General features: G+C 32.8%; 1 protein-coding gene across 1 annotated transcript in view; it reads left to right on the top strand.

Moving 5' to 3' along the window:
- Nucleotides 1-3,742: 3,742 nt before the first annotated feature.
- The window catches only part of LOC118193159 (endothelial cell-specific molecule 1-like), a 31,209-nt gene continuing 22,619 nt past the window's right edge, over nucleotides 3,743-12,332 (top strand). The window contains exon 1 of the mRNA XM_035364200.2: nucleotides 3,743-3,834. The gene's annotated coding sequence lies outside the window, so the exon portion shown is untranslated. The remainder of the gene's footprint in view (nucleotides 3,835-12,332) is intronic.

The raw sequence follows: 12,332 nt of genomic DNA, 5'->3' as shown, positions 1-12,332 counted from the left end.
ATTATTTAGATTTTTTCGTCAAAGAACAGCAAAGCTAGATGAACAAGTTGGATTCGTCTGATATTAGCTTCACTTTAATTGATTTTTCTTTATATGAAATAATAGAAAAACGCCGGAATAAAGAAAAACCCATCTGAACAGATATTAGTCAACACTGTTCTGTTAGTCACGTTTAAATTAAATGAGTTTTTATTTCTTATAACAGTTTTCTTGTTTTAAAGAATTAGTAGTCATTTTAAAATGTATCCTTCTATTTATCCACTCACCGCTGTTGTTATTGTGACTTATCTCACTTGTTTGATAGTAACACCATAACAAGCCCACGAAATTCATCCCGGCAAGGAGAGAAAGATTGTGCCTATTGTTCGCAAGAGCATTGAGCACCTTGCAAGTGACCCAAGTAACACGGCAACGTCGTAATGACGTTGCAAACTTGTCGCGGGTCATGTTGCGGAAAGAATAGATACCAAACGAAAAGTAATAAAACTGCAATTTGAAATCAATAAAAAAAGTATTTAATATTTCTTAATATCACACAATTAAAAATCACATAATTATAGATTGCAATATTTCATAGTAATGCTAATGTTTCTTTAATACTATTTTTTCGATCATATGTGGATGTATAAACACATTTTTAGTTTCTGCATTTTAGGATAATGTCAGATTACCATAATCATTTCATACACTGTTTAAAATCATTAACCTTTTTTGCATATTATACAAAAAGAAACATACTATAGAATGCGCATTAAAACCGGCTGTTCGTTAAAAAGCATGCCATGATTTTTTTTTAATGTAGTGCTTCCTTGTTATTACATATATCTAATAAAGGAATGGAACTAAAACTATACTTAAATGTAATGACAAAAATCAAATTTTCATATAGTGGTTTCTTAGCATCTCCTCTTTGGAATAATCATGATCATTGCATTCAAATAATACATTTTCTAAAATCAGTAACCCTTTTTTTAGCGTACAGTAGCACAGAATAATATACCTTTGAATACTAAACATGCAGTTTCCCTGTGTATAAGGTGAATACTAGCCGATTTATCTTAGAAACTTAACGATCTCTTCTCTTAAGATAGCTCTATATTGCACTGCCTATGTAGTGTGTTTAGTCTATGTAATCCAATCCGAAGAGTTATTTAAGCGAAATGAATGTACTCATTTTTATACAGGGTAATTCAGAATAGAATCAATTTTAAAGTGTGATAAGGCACACTACAGCAGAAACTTTTTGTATAAGAATATATGGTCGTAAATGGGGCGCTGAGGCTTAAATACAAGAAATAAGGCATGAAAGAGAATATAAATGGTTTATTTACAACATCGTTGAGAAGTAGTTCTTTACATTAACGTTAATTATCACTGCTCAAAATTCAGTCCGCCAACACTAACACCTGCTTTGGAGCATGAATAAAATAATTGCCTTGTACTTTTGCTGGTAGACGCCAAAAGTTGGTTTTCCATCCATCAACATAATGCATTTGTGACTGTGTTGTCGTCTGAACCGTAGTGGCTACGAATGCCAAGAAGGAAGATATACACATAATGTATAGGACTGCAAATGTGAAACGGCAGAACAGCGCTACGGATGTATGAAGAACTCTTCTCCAATAAAAGAATTGTGGCCCGCAAAATGTTTGAACAGTTACATAACAGTAAACTGATTACTTCCGTGACAGCAGGCAGAAACTAGTGAATCGAGAGCTTTAACTTGTTCAGACGTGGATGAATTCATCTTGAACCCGGTGGAAGAAAGACCCTACACAAGCATCAGAACTATTGCGTGTTACAATGGTATAAGCAAACCCACTGTTTGGAGAATGTGACATGAAAAACGATTTTTGGGAACTCAGGTTTCGAAAACGGAAAATTACCCTCTGCGTGTGGGGTTCTGCCAGCGGTTTTTGTTAAAACACAGTGCATTTTACCCGGATTTCCCTGCTTATGTGCTAGTCACCGGTGAAGCGATTTCTATACACGAGGGTGATTTCAGAATGACAATTGTCATATGAGGACAGCACCAAACCTACCCACTATACCTCCATGCGTTCTAGGAACGATTTTATGTTAAAGCGTAAGCGGGTATTGTGAACGGCTTCTTGAACGATCCATATTCACCACCAAAACAACTAGATAACATATATTATGGTATTTTTCTAAAAGAGGTTTTATCAGAATTGCTTCGAGATGTCCGGATTTCGGCTATGGTTTCAGCATGATGGACTACCAGCCCATTTCAGCACCGATGAGCGTAATTGCTTAGATGTTACTTAAGAGGAGCGAAGAGTTAGCCCTGTGGGCACCTCAATCGCCTGATCTATAAAGTTTCGATTGCGGACACATAAGGGCATCTGAAAGGCCTTCGTTTATGAGAATTTTGTTGACATCGCTGAGAACCTCATCATTCGAATATCAGTGAGGCTGCACTCATACAAAAAATATCTAGCATCTTTGAAACCCTGCGCCAATCATTCAGTCAACACAATCAAGAACAACGGAGTCGAAGAACCAACATTGTTATCGTATACACTTAAGACAATTATTGTAAATATTGTAAAGAAGCATTTCCCTCAATGCTATTGGTAAAAAATTTGTTTTCTGTCACGTCTTACTTCTTGAGTTTGTGCCTGAACCTATCAATCGCGCGCATATTACACAAAAACGTTTGTTGTAGTATGTTCTACTATCCTTTAAAGTTTTTCTCATGAGTTTTGAACCATCTTGTAGTTGCCATTTAAATAGAAATTACTTCTGCTGTTTGAAAGTTTTAATGTTTCGATACATTTCGCGTATGGAAGTCCTACGATAATTAATGGTTTTAGTTAAATAGTCCTATGATGATAAAAAATTACTTTTAACATTTTAGTGCATCTACTTAAAACCGTGTAATATTAAGTAGATTTTTGTATATATTTTGTTCTACAGAATGCATAAACGTAATAAATAAAGATAATCACTGCCTCTTGCAAAGTCAGGAAATAATTTCTTCTAATCTTCAAAAGATGGCATTTAATTCATCCATATTTCTATTTCATTTCGGAATCTGATGTCATGGTACTGGTAGTAATGAAAAATTAAATCTTTTGTTAAATCTATTGTTAGCAATATTATGGTATCTAAGAATATCAAACAATTTTTGAAAACCCTTCAAAATTTGGCAAATCATGTTCAAAATTCCGAAAAGCACTCACTTCAGCAGCCATTTCTCGTTCTATCCGATGGTGCAGAGTTCATAGTTCTGCAACTATTAATTTCAACGTTAAACAAGAATTTGTGAGAAAGTTTCAGTAATCAACAAAAAATATCAAATTTTGAAACAAATTGTACTGTAATCATAAGCACGCACGTATGAAAATCCCGAGAGTAGTGTAGATAATAGTGTCAATACAGTCAAAAATTCATTTCAAAATTTGACGCAAAGAAACTAAGTACAGAGAACGTATATAAAGCGTATTATTTAAGCTCATTTGAACTAACTTTAATTTAATGCAACCTTATTTTGCGAACTAAATTATTTATTAGTTTATAATAAACTTGTTTAATTTAGATATGCTTAATAAATGTTTCATCACGGTATGCTAAATACGGAAATTTCTGTCGCATTGAATTATGGTGAAAATACGTTTCTCCGAAAATCATAGTGACATTACAAACGATGAGGCAATGATCACCTGCTGGTAATGTCAAAAAGTGGACTTCCTTATTCTTTTTGTTTCCACTATTTATACTTTCCAGTTTTGGTGGCCTTGTGCCATTTGCATCAGAGTAAGTCTCGTCTCCAGTTTGAAAGTAGTTATTTTCAAGTTTTAGCTGTTTTCTGAAGTAAGTTTTCTGAACTGTTGTTTCACTGTTTGTATTCTAATCGATGTTAGGTACTATTTTATAAAATTATAAAATATTTCTTAGCTTTTAAAATTATATAAGCAATAAGACATATTTTCATGATGCATAATATTTTATCTTTAGAAATTAGAAGAAAAAACGAAATATTTCTGCAATATATTTGTCTGAATCTGTAATAATTAACAATATTTTTAACTGTCTCATTCTGCAGGTTTAAGAATTATGCATAGCATAAAATCTTTTGAAAAGATGGAAATTTGTTTCTTTTTGGGCGAGTTTTTAAATTACCACTTACGAAGCTATAAAAATGAGCTTCAAACATTCCTTGTTAAGATACAAGCTATTGCCTAAAACTTCGTTGTTTATAAAGTGAGTAGTATAAATAGAATAGAAATTTAGGTTTTTTTTATGATATTTATTTACGTAGCAGAAATTAAAATAATCAAATTCTGATTTTTATACAGCATTTTTTTTTTTTTTTTTTTTTTCCGTAGCTAAATTATAACTTTTATACAGAGCTGGTTGAATGCAGCTAAACACTTATTTTTTATCTAGAATTCATTAAATCTTTAAAACCAATGTCCATATGTTTTTAATTTCGTGGCTAAAGTATAAAAAAGCGTTAAATAATGTATCGTAATATCGAAGTTCTGGCAATGACATTTTTTTCTTCTTTCAAATAATGTCTTTAGTAGTAGCAGAATATTCTTCTTCGCGCAATTTAAGAGGATATTAAAGAATTTTCACCATTAAAAATGTTGGTTATGCATTTTTTTAAATGATCAAATTCTAGTCGCAAATCATATTGAAAACGCAAAAATTTTCACAATAAGGTTTATTTCATTTCATTTCTGTATATATTTATCTTTCAGTCAATTCAATATGAAGCACCATTATGAATATAAGCGAAAATAAAAATGTTTACATACGTTATTCTTAACTTAGGACTACTTCAGATTGGTTGTTTTTCATTTCTATATATTACGTTTCTCTTCCCTCTTTAATGACTTTACGTTACGGGCAGCGTAATGGCAAACCGCACATTGAGTTGATCAATGTTAAACGAAATTCGCTAACTACGCATGCCCAGAATAGAATTTGGTGCAATTGCAACTTTGGCGCAGTTTTAAAAGACAATAAACACGGTATACTGTTGATATTGTGTTATCTACGAGTAAACAGTTCGAGGTTTTAAAATTTGTTAGGTTGTAAGTTGCTTCATTACTTAGATTATAATTATCGATTGTAAACTACGCACATTTTCATTTAAGAAGGATTACAAAACAGGAAACATTACAAGATATATTAGCTGAATGCTTATTGATTATACTTCTGAGGAATAAAAACAATTGAGCATTTACTATACGTTCCTTTCGTATATACTGCCAAAAATTAAGGAATAAAGCCAGTTTAAATTACTGAATTAAAGTCATATAACTGATGTTAAATTAAATGTTTATGAACAAAAAACAGAACGAAATGAAACAGAAGTGCATGCAATAAGCACACACAAATTTCCGTAGTACTGCAATCGTAAAACTGTAAAACCAACATGACTAACAGGCGTGTGTAGGGTTGCCTCCCTTAGTCGCCAGTATTTCCTCCCACGCCAGCGGTACACCACTGAGCATGCGCACTAAGCGAAATTCGTTAACATTGATCAACTCAATGTGCAGTTTGCCATTACACTTACGGGCACTGCTTTAGAGTAGGGGTTCGGGCCACGGGTGGCCCCACATTTGAATTTGAAGAATTTTAAGAAATTTTGATTTCAACAAAAATTGTCTTGTCAAAAAAAAAAAAAAAACACTTTGTTTTCATTTTATTCTTGATATTTAAAACATTTTATTGACATACCTGATATTTGAGATAACATTTTCTGAAAATGCCGAATTTTTCAAAAATTTCACTTTTTCTTATGTAATTTATCTTACGTAATATCGTTTCAACTCAACTTCAATTAGAATTTATAGATTTACAGCGTGACTCTACAGTAAAATGAAAGTTTCTTGAAAATCTTACATTAATTGATTTTTATTCGAAGTATGTTATCGAAGACAAGTATCCAGGAATTCGTAAACATGCACTCTTCATGCCTTCTATCTTTGACAGTACCTACATATGTGAACAGCTTTTTTATGAAATAAAAATCCTAAAATCAAAACCAAGAACACGGCCGACAGACAAACATTTGGAGGAAACTTTAAAAATTGCAACAACACAGACTTAACCGGATATTGAAACTTTAATCAAGCAAAACCAATGTCAAATTTCACATAAAACTAAAATAACTACCATCTCCTGCTAGTAATGTATTTTTTTTTCCCTTTTTTTTTTTTTTTTTTTTTTTTTTTTATTGCAAATGAATTTTGTAACATCGTTCTGTACAATCATCTTTATACTTCTTTTTTCATAGTTAAAAAAATATTTAAAACATTTTAATTCGATTTCCGGTTGACTTTTTGAAAACAGTGTATATATATACAAATCTGTAACAGTATCTCTTCGCTTAGAATCAATCGTAGTCTTGCAAAACAAACTTTTTTTATATAAATTTTCTGACTACACTTTTTTTTTTTTTTTTGACAAACATGGGGGCCCGAGGATCTTTGTGAATTTATTGATGTGGCTCTCGGGCGTGAAAGGTTGAAGACCCCTACTTTAGAGAATTTAAGGCATATGTTCTAAAATTATCGCCAGTGTTAAATCCTTATAGTTTATATCATTTAGTATGTGGTGTGGTTTATTTATTATGGCAAAGTATCCAAGGTTTGCCTGTTTGAAAAGAGGAAAGCTTTCAGGAAAGGCATTCCAAAGGAAACAGGCTCATATCTGCGTTGCCCAGAGGCAGAAAACATTGGCGTAACAGACAGAAACATGTAAAGTAATACTTTTAGTTTCAACAGAAGAAATCCAACCTAACCGAAATTATTTCTAGGCATTTATTAGCACAGATTATTTAGCACAGGTATTGGAGTTTTTTGAAAATATTGACGAATTAAACATGAGATATTCGTCGCTGAACAACAAGATCGACGAAAGTTATTAGATTTAAGCAGGCATATGTCCTATCCGAGTTTTGATCCGATAAATGAGTTGGCTTCTGAGTGTTTTGTGGTTTTTGGTCATGAGTCAGGTTCTCCTATTTAAAAACAAATATATTTTGACTTCTTGAGAGAGAGCTGGTCATACTTAGTACTAATAGAAGCCAATACTTCAACGTTTTGCAAAAATAATCATTTTATTTACAAAAGCAAGACCGGAATTCATCGGTGGTTTCGCTTCTTCTACATCGTAAAGTGAACTAACATTCTTTTTAAAAAAAAAAGAAGTGCCCTCTAACAGCATTTCAAAAATCGTTTGTGGGATTTTTCAACACTCCCCACAAGTAGATAAATAGCTTTTGTCTGTTTTGCCTTAACAATCAAAGCAGCAAAGGAAATGTAAGCTATGAGCCTACAAACACAACTTGAATTGAATAACATATTTTTAAGCAGTATTCGCCGAGCTTTTTCAAAGAATGCCAGCTTGCAGAGAAAAAGGATATAAAGCACTTTCCAAAAGGATATAAAGACATTCCACTTCACAATAGCATTAATTTAATTAAATATTATCTTAAACGAAATAACTTATGCTTTTACGATTTAAAATCTCCGAAGAGCTCACACTTCACAATAAACAGAACGTTTTCTGTGTTTATCTGTGTTTCTCACTTAATATCAACATCAATAATGGACTACTTCAAGCTTATATTTTTCCGCTTAACCAACAGCTTCTAAATATGGTTAATAACTGGCGATTAGAAGCCAAACATGATAATTTTGCAATAATTAATTCGTAATATTGCGTGTTCACTATTAAAAATCAGAATTAAAATTTAATCAGACTTCTTTCCTTCTATTAGTGAAAGCACTCATTTTTTACCCCTCTTTTTTTCTTAAAGTTCCTCTCACGTTTTTAAATTTGAGATCAATATTTTGACAAAAATCTCGTATAGCGTAGTTTATTCCCTAAAATAATTAGATGTGCATTTTGTAAGCGTTAAGACAGATGTATTTTAGATGTATTGTTTGTAAGCGCTAAGACAGATGCAATCACAGATACTAACAGAACAATTTTGTCTAGCTACAGAGGCAAGAACGGAGTAATAAAATACTCAAATTCCTCCCATACTCGCGCAAGCATCTCCATCGTCACTGATGGTATAACAGTATGGATCCGGTTCTGTGGGAGTGGTGGTAAATACACATTGTCTTTAATGGGGTGGTAAATACACATTGTCTTTAATGGAACCCCACAGGAAGAAGTCACAGAGTGTCAAATCCGGTGACCGTCGAGGCCAGCTGAGAACTGGCGAACGAGTTTTAAACTGGCGAACATGCTAAGTCGCCAGTTCCTTGACAATCAATCCAACGGTTCAGTAGAGTCTCATTCAGATAATCGCGCACTTGGCGACACCAGTGAGGGGGGGCTGTCTTTTTGAAAAATGAAGTTGTCTTCGTGCAGCCTCGGAAACGATCAGTTTTGTAGCATAGCGAGATACTGCTGACCGTTAACCGTGTTTCCATCAAAGAAGAATGGGTCGTAAACAGATAATCGGGATATCGCACAAAACACCTTAATTTTGGGCGAATCTTGTACATGTTCAATGGCTGCATGTGGGTTCTGTAGGCTCCAAATTCGAACATTGTGTTTGTTTACATGACCACTAACATGAAAAGTCGCTTCATCACTGAACACGATGCGTTGTGCGAAAATGTTATCGTTGTCAACAGCATTAATAACCTTGTTACGAAATGCCACACGTTTGCGTTTGTCATCAGGACGCAGAGTCTGTAACAAATGTAACTTGCACGGCTTCATAACCAACCGATGTCTCAAAACACGCCAAGTTGTAACTCGCGACTGGCACGACGAGTTGATTTTGAAGGACTAAACGTTGGAAAGCAGTTTGAATTCGTGCAACATTTTTGTCGGGAACACGAGGGCGGCCAGGACACTCTCCTTTAAATACACATCCTTGTATTTACAAACTGTCGATACCATCTGCGGATGTTCCACCCATTCGGAGGATCCCTTTGGTACCTCAACTTGAAACTTCTTTGCACTGTAATCGCGGAATTGCGCTTCGCAAACTCGAAAACACAAAGTGATTTCTGCTGCGGAGTAGCCATTTTAAACGTGTGACGGTTACCACGCAAAACAGAAGACAACTGACATCTAGCGGCTATTAATATAAGCTAGACTATGTATTCGTTTCGCCAATAGCCGAACCGAGGCGCAGTGGTCGATCGTTTGGACAAAGTAACACTTTATAATACTTATATTCTTTTTGAAACACTCTGTATAAAAATTTAATGTCATGTTTCAGTTTTTATTTTTACTAGATTATTATGAAATACGGAGTGCTTTGCACAGATATCCACTTGGTCTTTATTTATTTATTTATTTTTTTTTCCCCCATCAGGTATACTTAATACAAATAGAAAATAAGCAATCCTTGAAAAAAAATGTACACATTGTTTATGATGTCATATGAAATAACTATTGCGCGTTAACAAGATCTAATTATAGTTTTAGTAGTTAGTTCACTTGCTGTTACTCAAAATATAAATTCCATCGAAGCTATACTAGAAATAATAAACTTGGAAACCCATTTTTAATGTGAATAATGCATTTTTATAGTACTCCAGTTCTTTGTTTTTTCGTACACATTCAACGCACATTTCGTGATATATATACTATATAATCAGCAGTTCAAAAACTAATCCAATTGCGAGCTGAAAGCAGCAACAAGTGAGGGGAATAATGAAAAATAAACTAATAAATAAGACGTTCAGTGGCAAACTGCATGAAAGGCGTAAAAAACGCCCCCCCCCCAAAAAAATGAAAAAGTAAAAAAGCATTTTACATCTTTCGTTGCATCATCATCATCATCCTATGTTACCAACGTAAAATAAAATACCTATGTTAGAACAATATTACATGTAAATGTAATGTATATTCTAAGTCGGGTTTTCGCGACATGAACAACGCAAATTAAATTTCTTCAATCGGCCTAGTAGAACAGGAGATACTTGCCCCCCCCCTTTTATTTCGTGTAGAGTGTATCTGACGCAAACACATATATCAAATAAAATAATCCACGATTTCTTTTTCCGTGTTTGCAAGCTTTTCACATGTTTATTTTCTATTGATATTGCCAACTGTGCAAAGATTTATTCAGAGCTTTTTTGAGATCAATGACTAGTGTTCAAACATTGCTGTTCTTTGAGTTACAAGTATAAAACAATTTAGATCAACTTATCTGTTAACCATTTTTGCAATTGAAAAATTGTGAAAATCTATAGTTCAGCATATTTTAACCTGATTTGTTTAAAATATAAAATACTCGCTTTGAGACTCTCAGCATTTCTTAAATTCTTACGAAGCTTTACGTCGCAGACTTGAGCATGCCAAATGCCTTCCCGAATGTTCCCGTAGCTACGAATCTCGTGTTTTCTTCTTCAATATATACACTTCAGGATATGGAAATCGCATTTTCAGAAGAGTAGAATGAAATTCTACAAAATTTGACCTATAGTTTAGTAAATCCTATGAAATCAAGATGACAAGTTTGCATATCTATCAGAGATGGCCATACACAATAATAAAGATTTCAAGACAGATAATTTTCCCATCATTTATAAATTTCAAAAGTTTGATTTCAGGTTCAATATTTTAAAGTTTAGTAAATCCTATGAAATCAAGATGACAAGTTTGCATATCTATCAGAGATGGCCATGCACAATAGTAAAGATTTCAAGACAGATAATTTTCCCATCATTTATAAATTTCAAAAGTTTGAATTCAGGTTCAATATTTTGAAATCAATTAACTGGAAAACATAGTAATTTTTGTTAAATAATGCTTTTATACTTACTGTTTTTAATTTTTCATCAAATAACAGTTATTTTTGTCATATACTTTAATCTTGAAGACATATACTTTAATTTTGAAGATATTATATATAACAGTAAAAAATTAGCTGCTAATATTCTACACATGATTTTAAAAAAATTATTTGGACGGCAAACATATTTTACTATGATTTTAGCATTAATAAATACAGAGATGTATATTTTCAGTTTCTGCCCCCCAGCCGGTGTACTAGTTAGTGAACCTGACTGCCGTAGTGATGAGTCCGGGTTCGAATCTCGAAGGCATGGCTGTAATTATCCGTCCCTTCATAGGAGGCAACAGTGGCCACCAATTAGGTGCTTCCATAATGAAATGGCCATCACTTCCGGTCGTTATATAGTGGCGCAATGTTAACGGCTGTTAAATAAAGCGTCCGGCCATTACCCCCCCCCCGCAAAAAATTCAGTTTTCTACTTACTATATTGAAGGTTAAAATTATGTGTTTTTAACTAAGCATTTACAGTTTTTTATGTATTCCTTTATTTCCAATAATTTCAAGTCTAAGAATGAAGGCTGTTTTCCCAGAGAATGGAGAAAAAAAATTGAATTTTTTGTTTATTTTTAAGAAGTTTATTATTTTTAAGAAGAGAGACGTTTGTCTAATCGAGTTCAATAGTTTTCTTCAAAATCTATGCCAAACTAATGAATATTTTTTTAGTAATTTTAAATTTTACACTGGTTTCAAGTTAATTCTCTCTTTAAATTTCAGTATTATATTAAACATTATTCTCTTTAAATTTCTGTTTAAATTTAAGTATTATATTGAAAACGGTTCCTCAGTTTTCGAACACATTCGGAGAGGGAATATAGTTGATTCCACATCCTCGGAAGCAAAGCTGTTAAGTTTAAATTAATTGCATTTTCCTGTAGAAGATGTAAAACTAAACAAACTCAATAGAAAAAAAAAAAAAAAAAAAAGGTTTTGAACTACCAATGAAAAACTTTCCCTAAGGATTCGCCTCGCTTTAAGAATTCTGTTCTTTCAGTAGCTTTCGGTCAAAAAAATAATCGCACACAGTTTCGCCTTACAAAACATCGCAGTATTTTCTTTGCAGTTAATTACAATTAAATATTTTCCGCTTTATGTGATTTACTTTAAATATACATTCCCTTAAACGGAAACTAACGTTTTTACAAATATTTCGATTTTTGAAAGCTGCAAGTAACCTTAATTTAAAATTCTTTGTATATAAATATGCATACCAGTAAGTACTCGTTGTACGCATATTAATATATGAAGATACGATTAGGTCAGTTCAAAATTTTTGTCGAATTTGTGTTTCGTATTAATAGGAAAATATAAGATTCACACATGAAAATATAATTAATTTCAGTTGTAAATCTTATATTATTCTATTCAGTTCGCTAATTGTGCTAAACAGATTACTGCTTTGATCATTTTTTACTGCAATGTGTTATATTTTCATTCCGTAGTTAGAGTATTTATTATTTCATTATTTATATTACTCTTATCGAGTTAGAAAATGACTGCAGTAAGAGAAAGATTTATACAACAG

Source organism: Stegodyphus dumicola, chromosome 1 (assembly GCF_044657685.1).
Source record: "Stegodyphus dumicola isolate Sdum_Otavi_A_Nest chromosome 1, ASM4465768v1".
Taxonomy (NCBI): Eukaryota; Metazoa; Arthropoda; class Arachnida; order Araneae; family Eresidae; genus Stegodyphus; species Stegodyphus dumicola.
Note: the sequence above shows the minus strand (reverse complement) of the source record. Positions and strands in the feature narration are given on the sequence as shown.